Source organism: Meleagris gallopavo, chromosome 24 (genome assembly GCF_000146605.3).
Source record: "Meleagris gallopavo isolate NT-WF06-2002-E0010 breed Aviagen turkey brand Nicholas breeding stock chromosome 24, Turkey_5.1, whole genome shotgun sequence".
Lineage (NCBI taxonomy): Eukaryota > Metazoa > Chordata > Aves > Galliformes > Phasianidae > Meleagris > Meleagris gallopavo.
In genome coordinates, this window is record NC_015034.2 from 3,498,392 (window position 1) to 3,511,550 (window position 13,159).

Consider the following 13,159-nt stretch of genomic DNA (forward strand, 5'->3'; position numbering starts at 1 on the left):
AAAAAAAAAAGAAAGAAAAAAAGAAAACTGTCATTTATCATAGAATGGATCCATCAGTTCCTAAAGCTTATTTAGCTGTGCTGTCTGCCCAGCTGCTCCCTTCTCCCTGTGCTACGCAAACATCAGGTATTTTAAAAGCAATTCCCAGCTCAAATCTTTTATTTAGATGATAAATATGTTCAAAGTGTTTGCTGTTGATTTTCATTGAGTGATCCTATGTTATTCCTGTTTTCTTAAGTGTTTTTTTAAGTATTGCCCCCTTACAATTTAACACCTCATTCCACTTCAGGTTTCTGCCAGGATTTGTTCCACACCAATATGACAAAAATGAAAACTGCATAAAACTCCAGGCCACTTCACCTCCATTTAAAAACAAATAAATGCACAAGAACATGCCTAGAAGCCAATTTCCCCCTTTCCTATACCTCCATCCAGACTGCAACCTGTACTGGCCAGAGACAGATTTGCATAAGGAAAATATAATTAATCACTATTTTTACTCTGAATTGGCTAGCAGTACTCACACCTTCCTCAAACAAGATTCAGTGCTTAATTATCATAAATGATGTTGAAAGTACTTCTTCCATGTCTGTATTAGCTACGTCTGCATTATAGCCAGTACCGTTTTAGCCAGCATTCATATTTATTCATGATACAATTTCCTAATAAAGGTAAAAGCTGAAGTGTGCAGCTATTATAACCTTGTGTTGATGGTTCTCCAGGAAGAGTCCATTTGAAACTCTGCCAGATCTCAGAATGAACCGAGCAGAGTGATGTCTACAGACACCATATAGATTTGCAGGGGATGCCTTTTCCCGGATTCCTGGATCCTTTGATCCTACATGAGCTGAAGCAGCATTGCCATAAGCTGCCCTGCTGCTATGCACTCACTGAGACTCCAAAAAACCTCATTCCTACAAAAAGTTCTAACGAATTTTACTTTCATGAAGATCTTCTGATGCCATAACTGAAAATATCATGCATTCTAAGACAGAAATCTTTCATTTCTAACTGAGCAAGCTTTCACTCAAAAGCATAGGGTTGGTTATTTTTTTCGGTTTGGTTGGTAGGTTTTGTTTCATTGCTTCTTTCTTTAATAAAAGAAATATTATATTGTCTTCTGCCCCAACAAAAAATGGCCAAAGGAAAAAAAAAACAAACAGGAAATTTGCAATCAATTTAAATAAGTTTAACAGGTATAAAATAAAAATAAAAATAAAAAAAAAGCTCACAGAATAAAGGAAGATGAATTTCGTGTTTGTGGTTTTATTCCATTTCTTTAGAGTGGTGAGTGGAATGAGATACACACAGCTAAGAGAAACCTGAAATGTTCTAAGTGCTTGGTTGATCCTCATCCAGCTGGCACAGTCTCCTGCCACCTGACCACGACTCACCTAGATAAATTATCCATACTAATAAGTTTGTGTGCTATGGGATCTATAGTATCTCTTCCATGATAACGAAACTCCATTTGTCTTGTTATGTTTCTGATCAATACTAACAGCTGTAATTTTATATACATATTTGTCAGGTATGCTTAGAATGTTGGCTTTGAGCTTTCCATTCAGCTTTCCATTTTGTTTCCATGCCCAAATGCTTAATAATTAATAATCAATTATCTTTACATGGTACACCAACATTCTCAAGTGCACCAACACCAACAGCCCTCAGCACCTGCCTATAAGGAAAAGGAACTCCCAGCTACACTCTCCTAGAAAACCAGCTGTCCAGTTTATGGGAATTTACAGCCCTAAATAAGTTTTCCTAGTAATATGAGTTGTAGAATGACTATAAAAAGGAAGGGAGCTAATGCTCTTTGGGCAATTTCTTTTTTACTGTGTACAGAGACCTGCAAGGTTTACATTGTTCCTGCATAATAGAAAGACATAAGAGGAATAAACAAACACAAGAAGTGTTTTGGCCTGTCCATGTACTGCCAGATCCAAGCTTACAAAGCTCAGGCAGCAAACAGTACATTTTATTTCCCCTTGATCTACTCAGCCACTCGGTTACATTCAAGTCGCATTTTCAAGGCTTCACGAAATCATTTAGACTTCTCAGCCAGATTTAGAGATTTCAGGCACAAAAAGAACAATTACAGTCATCCAGTTTGGCTTTCTATAAAATTCATGAAAAGAACACTCTCCAAATTTTTGCTGTTCAAGCGCTTAAGAGCCAAGCTGGACCCTACATAAGCCCACATTTTAGATGCCCTCAAGGCTTTTTCCAAACCAGCATTCTCACAACATATATCATATTCAGCAACATGCACTTCCTCTTCATTTAATTAAGGTCTTATTTAATTATTTTTTTTCTCAGGCATCCAATAAGTATTTTTATTTATAAATTTATCTGATTAATGACAAATGTCTAATCTCAGCGTTAATTGCTTTTGAAGCAGTCAATAGCCTTAGGAAACCCAATCCAAAAATAAACAGGCAGCCCAACAGTGCAGAAATGTCATAATCTAACATTAACCAGAACAGAACTCCTCCTCAAAGGAAGTCATATTTTTCTACCCAAACGCCAGTTCCTCTGTTTGTACTTCTAACCATTTACAGGATCACATCAGATTGGAATTTGCAGGCAGGATGATAAAACCAGAAGATACTGAAGATGCTTGAGAGACTGAAAATGAATGATGGTTGGAATTATGACAGTTTGACCACCATCCATGGTAAGTGGATATGTAGCCCACTGTACAAAACAGAAAACAAAATGCTTTCTAAGAGTATGTAGAAGCTCGTCCTTAGCAGACAGCAGGAAACTAGAACGTGAAACTTTAATATTGGGACAGACTTCAGAAAAGAAAAGGAACTGAGATAGATGGACATCCTCAACTCTTTCCTTTTCAGTGGAATCTTCACAATGACTTTACCATGCTGTAAAACCTTGGCTAGATGAAACATCCTCCCCACCGAAGCACTTAGTATCAGTGCATCTTGGTGATGAGTACTGTGTGGTTTTGCCCTGTTGCTGACCTCTGATTAAATTTCATTTGAGTTACAAAAGTTGTTCAGGTTTTTTTTTGTTTGTTTGTGTATTTTTTAAATTCAGGTCTCCCACAGAAGCTTCAAAAAAAAAAATAAATAAAATCCAGTTTTGAAAAAATAATTCCTACATTGGTTGGAAAATACCCACATCCTCAGATGCCAAGCACAAAATTTTGCAAACACTCCAAAGTTCTCTTTTATTTAAGCAGTTTGTAGTACACTGCTGTTAAAACTAGCCAGGTTTTGATTTTTCAGACATAATATTTCTTGAAAACTATCAACAGGAAACAGCCTACATTTTAAGTTTTAAAAATGGAAAGAAAAAAAACATATATTTTCTTTAAAAGTATTCCCCATTAACTGCCTGTGATTGACAGCAAAAGTATCACTGTTATTATTGCGATACCACTATAATTTAGGTATAAGAAGCCAAAAATAATCCTACCTGTGAAAATCAACTTTTAATCACATTTCTCTATTTCTTCATAATATATTGCAACACTCCGTTAAGCACGCTAAGATTTCCCCTACAGTTTCTCATAACTGCAGCCAATTGAGCAAAATTAAACTGCTCTGAGGATTACCAGATAAGATATTCAGTGGGTAAAGAAAACAGCAGTGCCAGTGGAAGGGAGGAACACGCAGTTGCTAAGCTCTTGACTACTAAAGGCAACACCAAAGCATTGGCCAATGACTGGGTAACCCTCTGAAGCATATTTGTTGGACCACCTTTGTCAAGTAGCTGGGCTTTAGCAGACATATGAGTGGGCACTGAAGTCGGAGTTTCATTCCAGCTTTTAAAAAGGGTTTCATTAAAACAGATAGGATTTAAATAAATGAATTCATCCCAAAGGACATCTGGACATCTGTTAGTACCGAAGTAAATTTCTGTTTAGCTAAATCCTGAGGCTTTATCTATCAGATGGATAATCTTCGGCATTTATATTCACTCACCGTTCCCATTCCCCCTTCATTTGGCACCTGCCAATCTTGTCTATATTTTCTGGAAAGAACCCTGCCTATCTACAGAGATGAGACTGTGAAAGAGAGTAATGGCCCGAATCTCTGAAGGCATCTCACGTTTTAAGGCCCCTAAAAGTGTCAGAAAATCCCAACGTTTTTAAATGTGAGCAGATCCTTGAGAGGTGACTTGGATCAAGGCTGGAGTATCTACTGCAGAAGCCATTCACCTCTCTCAGCCTGATTTATTGGTCAGGGAGGCACCAAATCACATTATATGTTATATTATATTACATTATATATAATGTATATCAAAGAACTGTCTGGAAGGTATCTAAAACCCCATAATCCTTGTTAGTAAAATACTTCTCTGCTTAGATGCCACTTACTACATTCAAGATGAGGCTAAAGCATGTAATAATATGTCATTTACCCACGTCTCATTCCTCCTTTCCACAGTGACTGTGTTTAAGGTCATCATTTCCATTGAAAACGATCCTCGAGTTAGTTAATTGAATAAAAGTAATTCAAATCCGGCAACTGTTAATAAATTTGAAGTCCTACAATTTGGTTAATCTTTGGAATCATCAAGAGGCTAAGAAGTCACTTGCCTTTATCTCTGATGCCATTAAAGATGGAAACATCTGAGCTTTGCGATAGTAGGTTATTGCATTAATGTATGGTCACGTTCCAAAAGTGGGAAAATGTTTCAAGGTTGGCATTCAGGAACGGAAGCAGTGACAATTTTGAAATGAAGACAAGATTTACTAAACATATCCATACCATTGTAACAGAATGCATTTTATGTCCCAGAGTGCTTGCTTTCATACTCCCGTGGATTTTTCAGAGGGATTTTTTGTTTCTTTGTTCCAATGGAGTAGAAGAGGAAGGCTGGAGAGGATGGCAAGAACTTTTCAAACACAAGAACCTGATCGATTAACACAGTGCTCCAGAGAAAAACTTGAAAAGGTGGAGAGGAGCAAGTAAGAGTAGGACCTTCTGATTGCAAGTGCAAAGCCTTTGAGTCATCTGTGCACTCCAAACAAAACTTCTGTGCAATTACATTATCAGTCTCAGAGTCTACTCTGCTTCCTTGAAGTCTGAATTAATCTGCAGATTTTCTTTCTGATGACTTTAAAAAATATATATATATATATGTATATATATATAAAATATATATTAATGTAATTGAATGAAGTCATTTATCATCTGCGGAATAAACATCTCATCAAGACTTCTTATTGCCATCTGAATAATCTTCCCTTCTTTGCCTAGTTCTACTCGCTTTATTTCTAAGCTCAGTCTAAAAAAGAGTTTCCTTTATAGGAGCTACTACTTTGGGGAGTTTATGAAGGGTTAATACAATATTGCTACATGTGTTAATACTCTCATAATTGGCAGCTGCTGTCTTACATATGATTTATAATGATGCTTTAACCATCTCTAACACCTACAAACCATGCATGCAATTGCTATTAAGCATTTGTTAGCCTTGCATAAATTACATTCAACTATAGTCTTAATATGAAATACGATCAGTTTCCCTCTAAAGGTGTAATTTTCATTCTACATTCCTCTTCTATACACAGCACATGGAAACTGCTTAAGCACAGCAAAGTGCTTTTGTGTAGCAAGGAGAAAACTTACAACACTATCAATCTGAAGAAGTGCAAATTCCAAGAAACAACTCAAAGACAAGAACAGAGGGGTTGGGAAAGCTGGAGATAAGGAAAGAGGCTTCTTGGTAATCTCTTTGTGGTTTTCCTAATGCTAAGAAGAGACTAAGGAATTACCACGTACTTATTTTTTGTCTTCTTTTTATATCTAAAAAGCACTAAATTAGCAAGGTATCAATATATATATTTTTCTCTACCCAGCAGCATCACAATTAGCTAGCCACAAAATGAACTTCCATATTGTCCACCAACATTCTTCATTTCAGAAAATGAGAGCTTGGAAGACCATTTCACCTCCAAGAGCTGGTGAAGAGCTCAATGAAACCACTTACAGTAGTTTCAGTTGTGATGATGCTTTTGCAACACATGCATTTATCACCTAGACTCTGACGGAGGATGGCCAACTAATTTCCATACTCAGCATCACACTACCACTAGTCAACCCTAGCTGGAATTGAAGCAGTCTGGACTCAAACCAGTGACCTCCTATGAAAGGCTGTGTCAATGCAATTCCCAAGCACTACTGAGGCAGAAATAAATTTAATTAAAATAACACGAATAAGAGACTATTCCAGCTGGACAATTATTCAACACAGAACTGACTATGCACTTCATTAAGAGATTGTTATTGGGACAAGTCATGTCCACATTAATAGGAATTGTAGCTTTAAGCAAATTTCTTCCCAGCTGTTTGCTGATTCAATGTGAAGAAGTGCTCTTATCCGTCAGACTATCCATTGCTTGAAGGGATCCCCATTCCACATTTTAAACCCCAAGAAGATAACTGGGTAGAGGATCTTGTCATGGATTCATCACATGCTTCCAGATGTTTTGTTTCCCAGCACACAGAGGATGAAGGGAAAGTTCTGTTCACGCTCTCAATACAGAATATCATTTCACAAAGCCTGCTCATTTAAGATCTTGCACAGACATTTGGGATCTTGTCATCTTCCTGTAATGCCGCAAGCTTTATCCTCTTCTGTCCCAACTACACCACTACCCCAGCAGACACTTGTTCAAACTACTTAACATTATCCCCAATGGAATTTACTGACACTTCCAATTCGCCTGTCTGGATTTCATGTAAATATCTTAAAATATCTTCTCTTAAAATGAGCTTGCAAATTCTAGAGGCTAAAAATGTGTACAAATACTCTATGTTCTGGCACATTTTGAATGAGACAGATGTGTTCACATTTGAAGCGCACTAGGTGCACAGATGAAAAGGAGTCTGTGGATGTAAATGGGTGTATGTATTTCACAAACTAGATTGCGCATCAGATTTTGCCTAACGTGCTTTGTACAATGCCACTGAAATGAGGATGACTGCAGACATCTGTATAAAGTTAATTAGCAAGCCTTTCAAAACACAACTTTTTTCGAGATACTTCGCAAGCAAAAACAGTAATTATGGGGGCACGATTTAATGATTTCTAAGACATCTATATTGAGTTTTGAAATGTATCTGAAAACGAGTGCCATTTAAGAACACGATGGAAATTGGACCATGCCTTCCTGAATTATTTTAGGAGAGTGTCCTGGAAAACAGTATTGGGGTGGGCACAGTAGCAGATGCAGGAGGACAGAGACAGACAGAGAGGGGATGTGCATACAGCTCAGCTCTTTAAAGTCATCCACTCTTTGGTACTTGAGTGACATGATGCACTCAATCCAATCCAAACCTGCTTCTGCAGTTTCTAACCCACGAAGACTCCTGAATCTCCTGGATTCAGGTACTATGAAAAGTTGTCACAATCCAGTAAGGTAACACCTGGTCTCTCTGAGGACAGAGGTATGCTAGCACAGTTAAACTGATTTAAACAAGCAAACAAAAAGCAAGCACGTCCTTTACTCATGGCTTTGTAACTAGTAAAACTTTCTCAGAACAGACCAACAACGGCATACAAGGAGCCACCACACTTTGTTTTCCTGCTTATACAGCAGTTAGCATAATGGACCAGCATCATATCATTGCCTCATTTATGCATTTCAACTCATGGTGGGCATTTTTGTGAGAGTAAATCTTCTGTACAGAGACATGTGAACCAGCCAGTAATAACCATCAAATCATAGGATTAAATGCTATGAAATCAGGGTATGTTTTTAGGGAAATGAGAGCATGTTTCACTACATCATCTTGGACACAATCGCCTTACTTTTGTTAACGTTCAGTTCCAGAGGAATGATTCGGTGATAAGGTTTACTTCAAGTCAATTAATCTTTGCTGCATTCACTTCACTTCTTTTAATCTGGTCTCATTTCACAATAGGTGAAATATATATATGAATCAGAAATCAAATTCTGCAATTAAAGCTAGCATATATTTTTATTTCAAGGGCTACTAAATTCAGACCTTGGGTTTTTCTTTTCCCCTCTCTCCCCACTGCTAGTAAACTATGAATAAATTAGCAATTAGAGTGTAATGGCTGGAGCAAGTTCATTAATATTCTGCCATCCTGTACAGAGGTAAAACTTCTGACATTGAGACTCTAATGTCCTGTGAATTATTGATGGAAAAGTATACATTCAAGTTCTCATCCTCAACTCTTCATCTACTAAGCATTTAATTGTCAACAATCCATGACCACTGCTAGTTGGCTGGTACATTAAAACAGTGCTCGATAAAACTATTTCTGAATTCCTGAATGTTCTTCTAGCCTGATCCCAGCTTGTCATGAAAGCATTTGCCTATTTTTGTGCACTAAATACAATTAGCAAAACCGTTTCCTTAGTTGTACGTGTGGTGCCATATTCACAGCTGAGAAAGTAGACAACTTACCAGCTAAACAGACGTACAGTGATAGAGGCAATAAGCACAGGAAATGCCATCACAGGATGTTGCTTACAGAGTTTGTAGAACCTCTACAATCACAAATACTCACAGTTAGGCTGGACAGAGCTGAAGTAACCTGATTTAGATGAAATGCTTTGAAGAGGTTAGAATACTGACAACTAGAGGTCTCTTCCCACATCCATCGCTCTGTGAAAGGAAACTAAGCAACTGTAAGGGTGAATCAGATACATACCTTAGTGCTTGCATATAATTCTACCAGGCATCAGTCAGCTTTTTCAGCAAGGAAGTAACTCTGTAAATCAGGATCAAAATTCATTCCAACATGCAGTACCGAAAACTGGAACCCGAAACGTAAACAGAAAGCTCTCAGCACTCAGTAAGCTTCATTCTTCAAATGACAACAGGTGAATAAATTACAGCTGAATTCCTCACAAACAATGCACGGTTAATTAATTCTCATTTAAGTGAAAAATTCCAAATGATTTTAATTGAGTATTTTATTGGATCTTTATTCAAGTGTACTCAAAATACTAAGTCTCCCCCAAATAGGATTTTTTTTAATAGTTTCGATTCCATCTGACATACACAATCTGGAACACCAAAAACATTAATCCTTGCTATGGCTTTCATCTCTTTGGGAATTCAGAAAGCTTTCTTAAACTGCCTCCCTCACTGCCCTTTTTATGTTCCTCATGGGGAGATTTCAATCCAGTGAGAAGATTCATGGCTTAGATGCCTACTATAGGGACTTGGACCAACTATAAAACCCTTAGGCATTAGCACCAGGTTGCTTTCTCACTGAGATGAACAGAAGAAAAACACTGGCCTCCACCTAACTGTACACTGAAATTCTGAATAAGCCTCAGGAGCACATTCACACTGCAGACAGTTTATGGAACTGTCCCTAGAACACGAGGAAGAGGCATGCTACTAAGGAAAATTTGCAAAAGACCAATTTCCACCCCAGTGAAGGCATCCATTAACTTTCCCCCACATCTGCGCTCCTGAGTACCAGCCACAGTATGAAACCTGTTTCTTCTAAGCCTTTGGAATCTGACCAAAGATAATTTCCTTTCTCATTCATTGGTTATGGCGGGAAAGGTTGAGAAAGGCAGCCTGTAGCTGTCCTCTTCTGAAAGCCTTTGTGGAAGCCAGTGGGATCCAGCAGCTGCTGGTGGTCATTTTTGCTGCATCATTAGCTTCTCTCCCCCTCTCATACAACGGAGCGGAACGACAGCTGAAGGGTTCCGTAGCATGAAAATTTTCTGATCTCTTTCTCTTCCTACCTACCGATGTCACCACGGCAGGTGTAACTGCTGATCAAAGTTAACAAGCATGTGGCACTAAATGGCACTAACATCACTAATTTGCTTGCATTCGCAGCACTTACGGGTGTCCTACATGAAATTATCCTGCCTATAGAAGAACCATGCTATTCACTTTGTTCGCTGACTCCAGCACAGCCTTGAGGCTTCAGCTCAATGCAAAGCTGCACTGAGGTATGAAAGCACACCAGCTGCAGAGCACATTATTATTTATCTGAGTATAGTATTATTTCTTGTTTGCGTTGCAGTGGCATTTAGAAGTCACTGTCATGGGCAAGGGGACAAGTTGCTCTGCAGAAAGATTAAAAGACAGCGTTGTTCAAGGAGCTGATAATGTACACAAACCAAAAAGAGGAAATGTAAACAGATAGTTTTGTTCCTATCACATAAAAGTAGGAAATGAATGATCAGAAACATGGTAAGATTTTAAAAAATCATATGTTAATACATTTTGCAGGAGAGTGAAATAAGAGAAGAATTGTGGGAAAAAGAAGAAAACATTCTTCCAAAAAATAGAAATTCCCATCAGAACTAAGGGATTCATCTGAGAAAATACCATTCAGCAGGTTGTGGAAATGTATCTTTCATATCCCTCCTTATTTAACACTACTAACTAGTGAAATTTATTGCCACAGGATCTCATTAACCTACGAATCAAGATTAAAAATAATCATGAAACTTTACAGTGATTATCAATGTCTTCAAATTAAGAAGGAGCAAGGCAATACTCAAGTATTATGAAAAAGGGGCAAAATCTTTTTACATACATCAGTTTTTTTATTAATGTATGCTTGGGGGATTATTTCCTCGTGGTGAGGAGCATCCTTTACCTACTGCAGTGCTCAATTCATCTTGTCCTAAAGGAGTTGCTCCTACCTGCTCCTGGAAAAGAGGACACAGAAGCAACTGGACATTTGTGTTAGTCATAAGGAAAACACTACTTGACACCCTTTCAGAGCATTATGTTAAAGAAGCACCAAATTCCAGCATCAATAAACTTCTCCTCAGACTGCTCTACCCGAAGCTAACTAAATAGCCTGGACAGTAGAAAGACTTAATGAAGCAGTTCATAGAACATCCCATGTTGAAAGGGACCCATAAGGATCACCGAATCCAACTTGGTTTTGAACTTACATATGATTGAAGTCCTACAGTAGTCTGTTTGATGTTTACAGAACAGAACATAAAATAAAATTGATGACTGATTTACAAAACCACTATTCTGAAGTTCTGAATGCTCCTATCACACGCAGAATGCATTTGGAGACAGCTCAGGCCATGTTCTGGCATATATTATATTGGAGTAAAGCTGGAGCAGCTCAGGATAATCCCACTGTCTTCAAAAAACCAAAAGCTGTGAAAAAAACTCACTTTGTTTGAAATAGCTCTGCTTATTGCCCTGCAGGCTTTGCAGTATTTCTCCCCATGCTAATGGCATAGGCACAAAGCTGGGCTTGTTCTCCACGTGGCATGATGGTTCTCTGGCTGTGCCATCATAACCCATGCCACCATAGCAGCAAATGCTGCGTCACAAACAGGATCATTTTTCGGGAGCCTGCGGTTATTTGTGTTTCTTTTATTATTGTGCCTTCTGGTAAAGCCTGCTTAGAGAACTGTAACTGTATGAAACAAATAAAAGGGTATGTGCTATATATCTGTAGCTCACAGCAAGATCCCCTATTGATTCAACCCTACCAGTTTTTCCTATTTTAGGCAATTTGGGGTTTGGATAGCTGCTTGGATACAGGTCCCATTTAAAACATCAGTATCTGCTGGTAGGCTTTCACTATGTGATAGGTTTTACTACCTTTGCTATTCTGTTAGAAGAAATCCAAATCATTTACAAAGCTAACGAGTACAGAAAAACTGGAGATAAGGACATTTGAAAAGTAAAGCGTATTAACAAAAAAAAAGAGTTTTAAAAGTACCACTAACGCACACACCCCTTTATCTAAATGGTTGTCAAAGGAAATGCTGTTATTCAAAAATGGTGGGTAATTGTCTGTATGTTTTCATCCTCCAGGACTTTGATTGCACTGAACCACAAAGCTCTGCTTGTAGAGAAATGTACTGTAGTTGAAAAAAATACTGTCCCTTTAGTATTCTGCTGTGTACACTCATTTTGAGTAGAAGCAGCAATCACACAGTCTAAGAGATTGTCACTGATGAACCCTGAAATAACCATTTAGCAGAAACCACAAGCAGAAGCAAAAATAAAGGTCATTTATTTAATTCTGAAATTTACCTCACTCCTTGCATTGTACTAAATATGCTGTAAGGATGAAAATTAATTGAAGTGAGCGCGCATCCTGCCAATTAGGAAAATGAAAAAAATCCCACCACCTTTTATTTGCTTCTAACCTTTCTTATTTTCATGACAATATCTGCATTTTCTCTCTCTAAAACACAAACAAGTCAATGTAAGCATGGCTGCAAGGCTAAGATGATTATGGGATAATTTGTGTTTGCAAGACCAAACAAAATCAATTGCAATTGTTTAGGAACCAAGCACATTAAATGGTGGTAAAAAGATATTTGCTGGACTCTTTTAACATTTTTTTTTTTAATCCCAACAACAATAAGGGATAGACTGACAAAAACCCTCAGGAAATGTCCACAGCGGTAAAGCAAGGAGTAACTTCAGAGTCATAACATGCCTCTCAGGTTAATCTGGTGACTGTCATCTTTGGGAATTGAATCATGAGGTTTTGAATCAAACACTTCACAGCCAGACAAGACAACTTCTTGTTAATGATCCAAAAAGCCCAAATTCTTTATTTGCATTCATAACAAACATCCTCCAGGATTGGGAGCACATGAAGTGATGCTACGCATGTCCTAGCTGGATGCTCACTAGCAGAACCAGATCAGCTTGAGTATTTCGTTACCTATTTTACATTCTAAAGTGATGTACAAAAAACACTCACTTTGCCATCAAGTTTGTAATGCAAACACTTACACTGTTTGTGAAGGTGGACTAAGAAATGTGGAGACGTGGCACCTTTGAGGGCACGGTCAGTAGGCACGATGGGGATGGGTTGAGGTTGGACTTGGGGATCTTAGAGGTCTTTTCCAACCTTAATGATTCTATGAAGCAAGGAGACACAGAGAGCCTCAAGAAGAAAAGACCCAGGATAATCACACCCATGTGCCTCAGTCCCCAATGGAAAGCAGAGGGCAACAGAGGCAGGTCTTCATGCTGCCCAAAAACAAGACAAAAGAGGATGGGCAGAAACTGAAATAAAGCAAAAGATGCTTAAAAATAAGGAGAAGATTTTTTATCGTGATGATGTTCAAACATTGCAAAGGCTCTGACTCTAGGAGAAGGATTAGACCTATTGAAGGTGATCTACACGCAATAGAAATTATTTATAAAATGAAGGAACTTCAATGTGCTTGAGGGGAAAAAAA

The 13,159-nt window shown here is 38.1% G+C and overlaps 1 protein-coding gene across 2 annotated transcripts in view; it reads right to left on the reverse strand.

Annotated features, from left to right (window-relative positions):
* The window catches only part of LRRTM4 (leucine rich repeat transmembrane neuronal 4), a 235,090-nt gene that overhangs the window by 203,358 nt on the left and 18,573 nt on the right, over positions 1-13,159 (reverse strand). The window lies entirely within an intron of this gene.